Raw genomic sequence first — 12,154 nt, 5'->3', positions numbered from 1 at the left:
TCAAGCAGGACCACTGAACTTGCACAGAGATAGGCTGGATTCCTTTGAGTGAGGCTCCCTTTAATTCTCAGCTTCATGATTGCTCAGAACGCTTCTGTACAGAATAATATTTTAAAATATCAATTGAGATCTCTACCAACAGCACCCTCACCCCATTTCTTTGGTTCTTGTTCCATTCAGGTAGAACTCAGAGACTAACAAGGGCAATTCTTGGCTTTTGATTTGTAAAAGCCTAGCCCTTGGAAGTCGGAAAGAACAGGCATGATATTGATTGATTGGGGAGGCCACTGATGAATCAAAACAAGACTCCAATTTGAGACCAGATTAAGATCCCCTGGGTTTGAGGCCAAGGATAGGGCAAGTAGGATGTAGGAAAAACCAGAAGATGGTAACTGGCTTTCTGTGGGATCTTGAAAAAGGGGTACACAGAAGCCTCCTGGAGGAGAAGTGGGAAAAAGACTTTGAGAACTGTAAAAAAAAAAAAAGAAAGAAAGAAAGAAAAATTGTTTAAACATAGTAAGTCAACTATACTTCAATAAAATATATATATTAAGAAAAAAAGTTTTTAATTTACCAACAGCTGCTCTATACAAAGCCCTGATTCTGGGCCAGTGCATGCACTCGGTCCTTTACCTATGACATCTCAAGATCACTTATGAGACAGGTACCGTTAACCTAGTTCAGAGGTTTTGCAGCCCTGCTCGCAATCAGCAGAGCAGTCACAAAGTTGGGACTGGGAGCTGGAGGTCACCTGAAGGATGGGCTGTGAGGGAGGTCTCCATGCTCATCTAAATTCCTGTGCCTGCTCTCCCATCCCTTTCATGTCTCCTTCCTCCCCTCATGTCTTTTGGAGCCTCTAGCCCTGGTTTTCGACTTAGCAGCAGCAGCAGCCCTGGTTTTCGGGAAGTGGCGCTGGACAGCCATTGTGTTATTCATGCAGGAGTCAATATCACTTGCTGAAACACTCGTCCATCCTTAAGCAGTGCAAGAATCTTTTCTGTCAGGCTGTTTCTCCGGGCCTCCTCTGCCTCTCATTAATTTTAGTAGGGGCTGCCTGTCTTTCTTCTCTCTTGTTCAGTGCCCTTCTAATCTATTTTTCCGCCCGGGCCTTCTCCCTGACACAATTTGATTTCCAGGCTGCTAGCGGGCTTCTTTCTGGCTTTGATTTATGTGCGCCGTGCCTGTGCTACATGTCTTTGCCGAACGGATGTGTCTTCGCTACCTTTTTACAGTCCCTTTAAAGACCCACCGATGCTTGGCAGAACGTCGCAGAAATAATACAGAATAAAAGACAGTTCTGGGGAGCCTGGTATCTCTGGCTTGATGTTGGAATGAGGGAAGATTTAGAACTCCTCAGGGTACAGGGAAAGAAAAGTGAAGGGCAGATTTTCAGCTGCCTAAGGAGCAGTTTTTGAACTTCTTTTTTTATTGATTTCAGGCCCTTCGAAGATAGGCATGAACTGACATGGTTCAGAGTACAATGTGAAAGATCTGGGGCTTAGTTTCAGCGGAGATTCCTCTGGCACCTGACTGATCCCCTGCTCTAGCTTTTCTCCCTCATTCTCCCCCAATTTGTCCATCCTCCCCACCCCCAAAAAAGTCATGGGAGGATCAAGCACCCTCAAACCAGACACATTTCAGACGTTCATCATTTCACACAGCTGCAGATGGTTTTCAGTGCCCTAGCTTTACTTTATATTTTATTTATAATCCACCAGTCATTATCCAAATGCCTTTTTGCAAACCTAAAACTTCTTCATAGAGATCCATGCCCCAAGCTGGGTGAAAATTAATTTAGAAATGAAGTGGGGTGGGGAGCATGGATGAAATGAGCTTCCTTTATCCCCATTTAATTTAGTACAAATTCTTGAGTTTGCTCTGATGCTTTAACCCAATGAACTCAGTAACTGCAGGTAAAAGTTATGGAAAAGTGGTACAAACAGACGAAGAGGGTGTATGGATGATGTTTTGAGTGAGCTTGCCAAGTTAAAGGGTTCTATTGGTCGACTTGATAGAGATCTTTTGGATGGCTAAGATTCACGTAGGAGGGGCACGTTGAATGTTTGCTCCATTGAATGGTGCAACAGAAAGAGACATGCAGCTCAACACTGTTCCGGTCCCTGAACAGAACGTTGCAGGGGCAAGAACCATTGGTTCCTGTCTTTCCCACCTTCTGTAACTGCGTCACACCTCCCAATAATTAGTCCTGCAACAGCAGAGGAGGTTAAGAGGAGTCAGTACTTTAAAAAGAAAGGAAGAGCAGTGGATATCGTGGCACAGAACAGGTTAACCTTCGGTCAGATGGAACATTCCACCGTGCAGAGTGGTCTACTGCCGGAAGATCCCAGATCGCCTCAGCTGCTGCTGCTGCTAAGTTGCTTCAGTCGTGTCCGACTCTGTGCAACCCTATAGACAGCAGCCCACCAGGCTACCCCGTCCCTGGGATTTTCCAGGCAAGAGTACTGGAGTGGGGTGCCATTGCCTTCTCCGGATCTCCTCAGCAGCAGTGGTTTAATCGGGTGTTTAAGGGGCGGGAGGATGGAGGCAGGTTTGCTTGACTGGAAGTAGAGCATCTCACTGAGCCCCTCTATTTCTCCGCCTACTACGTGGTGATAATAGCGCCACCTACCTCACAAGTGGGTGAATACATGTGAAAAACTTAGACCCCTGTCTGGCATCTGGATAGTGCCCTGTACCTGTTTGCTGTTGCCACCTTCCATGATACACATGTAATGTATGCGTGTACATATATGTGTGATATGAGATCGCACAACTCAATGCTTAGCTGCTATTTATTTTCAACAAAAATTTAGAGGTAAAAGGCCAAGGTTATAAGGACATAAACCAAAAAGATTCTAGTTCAGTTGTCCACATGCTCATAAATTAGGGGGCCATGAACCTAGAGACAATAATTTGCATATGATAATAGTACAGATTTAAGTGGATACTTATGCAAATATGCGAAGAAGGCAATGGCGCCCCACTCCAGTACTCTTGCCTGGAAAATCCCATGGATGGAGGAGCCAGGTAGGCTGCAGTCCATGGGGTCGCGAAGAGTCGGACACGACTGAGCGACTTCACTTTCACTTTTCACTTTCCTGCATTGGAGAAGGAAATGGCAACCCACTCCAGTGTTCTTGCCTGGAGAATCCCAGGGACGGGGGAGCCTGGTGGGCTGCCGTCTATGGGGTCACACAGAGTCGGACACACTGAAGCGACTTAGCAGCAGCAGTATGCAAATATGAAGGAGCCTATAGAAAGATCTACATTTCAGAGGTTGTTAAGGAGGGTTTCCTGGAAAGGGGAGCATATGAACTAAGCCTTAAAGATGAAGAATCAAAGCCCCAAAGAAGAGAAGTGGCTATGAAGCCGCATGATTGAATAGCAGAAGATGCAGAAAGAAAACACTAGAATTGCAGAGCTTACAAAAGGTGTGGGAGGGCCAGCAGGTAGAGCTGATTCCTCTGGGGTTTTTGCAGGGAGATTGGGTCCTTACAGAGTAAAAATATCAAGAGGATGGATGTGAGCCAGCCCCCCATTTGGCAGCCTTCTGAGTCTGCGTCTCTCCGTCTGGTAAGCCCTGTGCAGAGCTGAGCGGCTCTAAGGCTCTTGGTCTCTTTTTTTAATTGACATGTAACATTATATTCATTTTAAATGTACAACATAATGGTTCAATGTTTGTATATACTGCAAAAGGATCACCACAAAAAGTCTAGTTAACATCCATCACCACAAATAGTTTTTTCTTGTGATGAGAACTTTAAGGTTTACTCTCTTAGCAACTTACAAATATATGATATATTATTGCTAACTATACTTACCATGCTACAGATTACACCCCCATGACTTATTTAGCTTATAACTGGAAGTTTGTGCAGTTTGATCACCTGCACCCATTTCACCCACCCTTCAATCCCTGCCTCTGTAACCATCAATCTGCTCTTTGTGAGTTCATTTGTTTGTTTTTTAAGATTTCAAGCATAAGTGAGATCATACAGCACTTGTCTTTTTCTGTTTGACTTATTTCACTTAGCAGAATGCCCTCAAGGCCCTTCCATATTGTTGCAAATGGCAAGATGTCCTACTTTTTATGGCCAAGTAATATTCCATTACATGTATGCACTGTATTTTCTTTATCCACTTATCCGTTGATGGACACTTAGGTTGTCTCCATGTTTTGGCTATTGTGAGTAATGCCTGAAATGCACGTAAGGGGTGCAGATATCTTTTAGATTTAGTACTTTCATTTCTTTTGGATAAATACCCCAGATACAATTGCTGGATCATATGGTAATTCTATTTTTAATTTTTTGAGGGGGCACCATTCTGTTTTCCATAGTGGCTGCACCAATTTATACTTCCACCGGCACTGCACACGCATTCTTTTTCTCCACATTCTTGCCAACACTTGTTATTTCTTGTCTTTTTGATAATAGCCTTCCTAACAAATGTGAAGCTGTGGTTTTGATTTGCATTTCCCTGATGGCTAGTCATGTTGTGCATCTTCTTGTGTATATGTTGGTCATCTGTATGTCTTCTTTGGAAAAATGTCTGTTCATATCCTCTGCTCATTTTTTGATTGGGTCTTTGTTTTGCTAATGAGTTGTATTACTTTTATATTTTGGATATTATCCCTTTAACAGATATATGCTTTGCACATATTCCCTCTCATTCAGTAGGTTGCCTTTTCATTTTGTTGATGGTTTCATTTGCTGTGCAGAAGCTTTTCAGTTTGATGTAGTCCCACTTGTTTATTTTTGCTTTCATTGCTTTTGCTTTTGGTGTTGCTGCTGCTGCTGCTGCTAAGTCACTCCAGTCATGTCCGACTCTGTGTGACCCCATAAACGGCAGCCCACCAGGCTCCCCCATCCCTGGGATTCTCCAGGCAAGAACACTGGAGTGGGTTGCCATTTCCTTCTCCAATGCATGGAAGTGAAAAGTGAAAGTGAAGTCGCTCAGTCGTGTTAAACTCTTAGCGACCCTATGGACTGCAGCCTACCAGGCTCCTCCGTCCATGGGATTTTCCAGGCAAGAGTACCGGAGTGGGGTGCCATTGCCTTCTCTGAGGCTTTTGGTGTTAAATCCCCCAAATTGTTTGCCAAGACTGATGTCAGGAAGCTTCAGTTCAGTTCAGTCGCTCAGTCATGTCAGACTCTTTGCGACCCCATGAATCGCAGCACACCAGGCCTCCCTGTCCGTCACCAACTCCCGGAGTTCACTCAGACTCACATCCATCGAGTCAGTGATGCCATCCAGCCATCTCATCCTCTGTCGTCCCCTTCTCCTCCTGCCCCCAATCCATCCCAGCATCAGAGTCTTTTCCAATGAGTCAGCTCATCGCATGAGGTGGCCAAAGTACTGGAGTTTCAGCTTTAGCATCATCAGTCCCTCCAAAGAAATCCCAGGGCTGATCTCCTTCAGAATGGACTGGTTGGATCTCCTTGCAGTCCAAGGGACTCTCAAGAGTCTTCTCCAACACCACAGTTCAAAAGCATCAATTCTTCGGCGCTCAGCTTTCTTCACAGTCCAACTCTCACATCCGTATATGACCACTGGAAAAACCATAGTCTTGACTAGATGGACCTTTGTTGGCAAAGTAATGTCTCTGCTTTTCAATATGCTATCTAGGTTGGTCATAACTTTTCTTCCAAGGAGTAAGCATCTTTTAATTTCATGGCTGCAATCACCATCTGTAGTGATTTTGGAGCCCCCCAAAAATAAAGTCTGACATTGTTTCCACTGTTTCCCCATCTATTTGCCACGAAGTGATGGGACCGGATGCCATGAGCTTGGTTTTTTGAATGCTGAGCTTTAAGCCAACTTTTTCACTCTCCACTTTCACTTTCATCAAGAGGCTTTTTAGTTCCTCTTCACTCTCTGCCATAAGGGTGGTGTCATCTGCATATCTGAGGTTATTGATATTTCTCCCGGCAATCTTGATTCCAGCTTGTGCTTCTTCCAGCCCAGCGTTTCTCATGATGTACTCTGCATATAAGTTAGCTTACTGACTGCATTTTCTTTTAGGAGTTTTATGGTTTCAGGTCTTATGTTCAAGTCTTTAATCCATTTTGAGTTGTGATTATTTTTATATGCCACATGTAATTCTATTTCAAAGTAGGTGAGAGTGATTTTCGGTAGCTTAATGTGCATCTGTATTTCACTTTTAGGCAGAGCTACCTTGCACAGCTTTCTCTTCTCAAACCCCTCCCCCTGCCCACAGTGATACCCTCACTGGTCCTCCTGCACCCTACACCCTGTCTGCCTCCCCCTCACACATAGGGGCATCATCCCATGCTCCAAGTGAGACAGTTTCATCAGAGGTTAGAGAATCACAGTCTATCGTGAACCCACAGCTTCCGGCCTTATTTCTCACTCTTTTCTGGACATCTCTCCAAAGTTGAGAGGCCCCAATCCAAACTCATCCTCTGCCCTCACTCGATCACACTTCTTCCCTTTATTCGTGCACAGACTCAAAGCTTTCGTGTCTCCTTGAAGGCTTTGAGTGCCTCCTTGCTTCTTTTTGGCGTGTGGGATCCTTGTTTTCTGACCAGGGATCGAACCTGTGCTCTCTGCATTGGAAACATTTGTCACTTTTTACCTCTTTTTTTCAGGTTTCTGTCTGTGTGTCTGATTTTCTTTATGAACCACGAGTCTCTTGAGGGCATGATCTGTGTTCTGATCATCTGTGTATATGCCTTCATGATGTTTCAGTCTAAGTAAAGTAAAAAAAAAATATTATGGATTATGATTCAAAGTGACTATGATTTTTCAGACCTTAAATGTTAGTTTCCTCTAGAGACACGTGGGGGCGCCTTAACCAAGCAAAACGACGTGAACTCTTGTAGATGGATTCCTTTCTAAACTATTTTATATTTATTTTTATTCAAGTATAGTTGATTTACAATGTTGTGTTAATTTCTGCTATAGAGCAAAGTGATTCAGATATATATGCACATGTATTCCATAATCACTGGAAAAGACCATGATGCTGGGAAAGATTGAAGGCAGGAGGAGAAGGGAACAACAGAGGATGAGATGGTTGGATGGCATCACGGACTCGATGGACGTGAGTTTGAGTGACCTCCAGAAGTTGGTGATGGACAGGGAAAACTGGCGTGCTGCAGTCTATGGGGTCGCAAAGAGCTGGAAACGACTGAGCGACTGAACTGATATGCACATATTCATTTTTAAAAATATTCTTTTTCATTATGGCTTCTCATAGGATATTGAATATAGCTTTCTGTGTTATACAGTAGCACCCTGTTTTTTTTATATTATTATTATCCATTCTCTAAATAATAGATTGCGTCTGCTAATTCCAAACTCCCAGTCCATCCCACCACCACTACCCCTTGGCAACCACAAGTCTGTTCTCTGTGCCCATAATTCGGTGTTTCTAAACTATTTGATAAAGAAAGCTGACTGCCAAAGAATTGATGCTTTTGAACTGTGGTGTTGGAGAAGACTCTTGAGAGTCCCTTGGACTGCAAGGAGATCAAATCAGTCAATCCTAAAGGAAATCAGTCCTGAATATTCATTGGAAGGACTGATGCTGAAACTCCAATCCTTTGGCCACCTGATGCAAAGAACTGAATCCTTAGAAAAGACCCTGATGCTGGGAAAGATTGAAGGTGGGAGGAGAAGGGGACGACAGAGGATGAGATGGTTGGATGGTATCACTGACTTGATGGACATGAGTTTGAGCAAGCTCCAGATGTTGGTGATGGACACAGAGCCCTGGCGTGCTGCAGTCTGTGGGGTTGCAAAAAGTCGGACATGACTGAGCGACTGAATTGAACTGAAACTATTTGGTAGATGATGGAGCCTCTTCTGAATTCTGTCTCACTGATCATCATATTGACTGAATGTGGATGACAAGAAAGAAATGTAAGAAATGATTTAGTGGGTAGATTCAGAGAGTTAATAAATCAAATCCAAAGGTTGCCTCTGGTCAGACAGACAAGTCAAAACCTAGCACCTGCTTCTCTGAATGAGGGGCCCTATGATCACAGACTATGGATATGACATTGATATCATGGACCTCTAAGTAAAGAAGGACTGGGGGTTGTGTTATGGAATGAATTGCACCCTCTGGAAATTCCTATGTTGAAGCCCCAACTCCCAATGGGGTGGTATTGGGAAATGGGGAACTGCAAAGGTGCTTTTAGGTTCACATGAGGTCACGAGGGAGGAGCCCCATGGTGGGATCTCTGCCCTTGAAAGAATAGAGGCCAGAGCTGTCTCTCTGCTGTGCGTGGAGACAGTGAGAAGGTGGCTGTCCGCAAGAGAGCTGCCATGCTGGCCCACTGATCTCCAACTTGCAGCCTCCAGAACTGTAGGAAAAGAAGTCTGCTGTTTAACCCCCTAGTCTACAGTGTTTTGTAGGTCATCCCAAGCGGATGCAGGCAGACTGTGTGAATGGGAGGGGCTGCCTTTCAAGCTCTTTTTCTTGTCAAGGAAAAATTGATAGATAAGAAAATGCTGAAAGATAAGTCAGGATTAAACAATGGGATTTCAAGCCCCTATCAGATCCTCTGATTTTATTTTCTTAAAGTATATGTGGTGTTTTGATACTTACTGTACATGTCATAAAGAAGCACTGTTAGCCTTATCTTTTCTAACAGGCATATTGGTGTCAAATCTCTTTCATTGGTTTGTTTAGACCAGAATTTTATTTTGATTAATATTTTTGAATGTAATCCTTCCCATTCTTTTTTTTATTTGGTGGTGCCGTGCATCTTGTGGGATATTAGTTCCCCTACCAGGGATCAGACCCAGGCCACCGGCAGTGGAAGTATGGAGCACCAACAACTGGACCACCAGGGAACTCCCAATGCTTTCCATCCTTTCTATTGGGACATTATATGGGAAATGGGCTCTGAGAGCTTTGTTACCTGTTTTCTTTCTTTCTTTTTTTTTTTTTTTGCTATTGTTCTAAATGTGCCAAGCATTAATTATAATTGATCATGGGTTGTCTATACAACAATAGCCATAGAAACTGCCACCCAGGGCACTTGACAGGCCTGGATTTACATGCATCAGACCATCGCTTTCCTGATTCCTCCTCACTACCCTATGCTACTGTTCAGTTCAGTTCAGTTACTCAGTCGTGTCCGACTCTGAGACCCCATGGATGGCAGCACACCAGACCTCCCTGTCCATCACCAACTCCTGGAGTCCACCCAAACTCATGTCCATTGAGTTGGTGATGCCATCCAACCACCTCATCCTCTGTCGTCCCCTTCTCTGCCTGCCTTCAATCTTTCCCAGCATCAGGGTCTTTTCAAATGAGTCAGCTCTTTGCATCAGGTGGCTAAAGTATTGGAGTTTCAGCTTCAGCCAGTCCTTCCAATGAACACCCAGGACTGATCTCCTTTAGGATGGACTGGTTGGATCTCCTTGCAGTCCAAGGGACTCTCAAGAGTCTTCTCCAACACCACAGTTCAAAGCATCACTTTCTCAGTGCTCAGCTGTTTTTATAGTCCAACTCTCACATCCATACATGACTACTGGAAAAACCATAGCCTTGACTAGACAGACCTTTGTTGGCAAAGTAATGTCTCTGCTTTTCAATATGCTATCTAGGTTGGTCATAACTTTTTTTCCAAAGAGTAAGCATCTTTTAATTTCATGGCTGCCGTCACCATCTGCAGTGATTTTGGAGCCCAAGAAAATAAAGTCAGCCACTGTTTCCACTGTTTCCCCATCTATTTGCCATGAAGTGATGGGACCAGATGTCATGATCTTAGTTTTCTGAATGTTGAGCTTAAGCCAACTTTTTCACTCTCCACTTTCACTTTCATCAAGAGGCTCTTTAGTTCTTCTTCACTTTCTGCCATAAGGGTGGTGTCATCTGCATATCTGAGGTTATTGATGTTTCTCCCAGCAATCTTGATTCCAGCTTGTGCATCATCCAGCCCAGCGTTTCTCACGATGTACTCTGCATATAAGTTAAATAAGCAGGGTTGTGCTACTGTAAAGTCTTCATATTTTTAAAATTTACATGTTTGTTTATTTGGATATACTGAATTTGAATAAGATAAATATATCGGTAGAGTTCAAAGGTACAATTTAAGGTGGTTTTCAAGCTGAAATGGTGCTTCCCCAGTGGCTCAGGAGGTAAAGAATCTGCCTGTAATGCAGGAGACACAGTAGATTCAGGTTCGATCCCTGGGTCAGGAAGATTCCCTGAAGAAGGAAATGGCAAGCCAGTCCAGTCTTCTTCCCTGGAAAATCCCATGGACAGAGGAGCCTGGTAGGCTACAGTCCAAAGGGTTTCAAAGAGTCAGACATGACTGAGCAACTAAGCAGACATAAGCTGAAGTAGAAACCCCTCCTTTCTGTCCTCCAACCCTCCTCCCCACCCCTTCCACCCTCCCCAGTGGGCTGGGCTATTGAGTGCCTGTCTCTGTGTGTGGGTGTCTGTGTATAATTATACTCTGCACAAAGACAGGGCTGAGTTTCACATCTCAATCAACCAGATGTAGCCATGATAACATAAGTGTCTTCTCCCTCATCCTTCTCCTTGGGAATCATAGGAATCTCAGGGAAGGCTCTGAACTTCCATATGCATGGACATGCTAAGGGGGTACTGAACCCATGATCACTAGATCTTCAGAAGTAGCGAGGTCCCAGTTTATAGCTACATCACAGATCTTTTCTAAATATATATATTTTATAACATATCATATAAACTTAGAATAATACAGTGTAATGTTTTACAACCTGCTTTTTCCCCCTAATAAATTGTAAATACATGACACTGAATATTCTACAAATGACTCGAATGGCAGCATGCTATTTTATTCTATTTTTTAAAAATTTGCTGCTATAAACCCATCTATTTGTTTGTTTGTTTATTTTATTAGGGGTATAGCTGTTTTTACAATGTTGTGTAGTTTTTGCTGTCCGACAAAGTCAATCAGGTATTTGTAGACATAGATCCCCTTCCTCTTGGACCTCCCTCCCATCCCCGCCATCCCACCCCTCTAGGTCATCACAGAGCACAGAGTTGAGCTCCCTGTACTATATAGCAGCTTCCCACTAGCTATCTGTTTTATACAACAGCAAGCTATTTTATAATACTGCCTTACCATAATTTATTTAACCATTCAGCTCTTAACTGACATTTAAATTGTTCGTAATTTTTAATATGATAAGTAATATCACAATAAGCAACCTTTTGCATAAGTTTTTCTGCACAGCTCTGGTATTTCTCTAGGATGAATTCCTAGAAGCAGAGTTGCTGGACCGAAGGATAAGAACATATCTGATGGCCTCTGGCACTTGTTGCAAAATTGTCCTCCAAAAGTTTGGTTCCTCTTGTCTCAAGTACTTTAAAGAGAAAAGGTATAGGACCTAGGATCAGACTTAGGAATCATCTATCGATATGGTTTCCCTTGTAGCTCAGCTGATAAAGAATCTGCCTGCAATGGAGGAGATCCCAGTTCGATTCCTGGGTTGGGAAGATCCCCTGAAGGGATAGGCTAATTACTCCAGTATTCTTGGGCTTCCCTGGTGGCTCAGCTGGTGAAGAATCCACCTGCAATGCAGGAGAGATCCCTGGGTTGGGAAGATCCCTTGGAGAAAGAAACGACTACCCACTCCAGTATTCTGGCCTAGAGAATTCCATGGACTCGCAAAGAGTCGGACATGACTGAGTGACTTTCACTTTCATCAATATGGTTAATTTTCTTCAGGGATATTAAGATCCCCATTGGATGCCTCACACGTACGTGTACATGCAGCCATATCTGTTGAACAGTTGTTCAGATAAAGACTTCCTTTGCATTCATGACAATGGAGGGAAATGTGGCCGAGATGGGGCTGGGCAGAGGGTGCACAAGGAAATCTTAGAATCACTGCAACTTTGCTATGTTTCTTAACGGTTCCAGGCAGTTCACAGATTGATTAGCAAAAACTCCAGAGAAAGACCCAAATGTTAAGACTTTGAGTTTCGATTACCATTGATTTAAGAAACAGAAGTTTACAAAATGCCCATTTCCATAAGTAGGCTATCTCAGTAAGTTATGTCCCTTTGGAGCAAAAGTGGGGTGGTCCTCCTGGCCCACGGAGCATCCTCTCCCCTGTCCTCAACTCGTGAGAAAGGAGTCTCCTTCTCCTTGTCTGCACTGCCCTAGACACGAAGGAAATG

The sequence above is a fragment of the Bubalus kerabau genome, chromosome 13 (genome assembly GCF_029407905.1).
Source record: "Bubalus kerabau isolate K-KA32 ecotype Philippines breed swamp buffalo chromosome 13, PCC_UOA_SB_1v2, whole genome shotgun sequence".
NCBI classification, from domain to species: domain Eukaryota; kingdom Metazoa; phylum Chordata; class Mammalia; order Artiodactyla; family Bovidae; genus Bubalus; species Bubalus kerabau.
The sequence above is the reverse complement of the archived record's forward strand: the minus strand, read 5'-3'. Positions refer to the sequence as shown.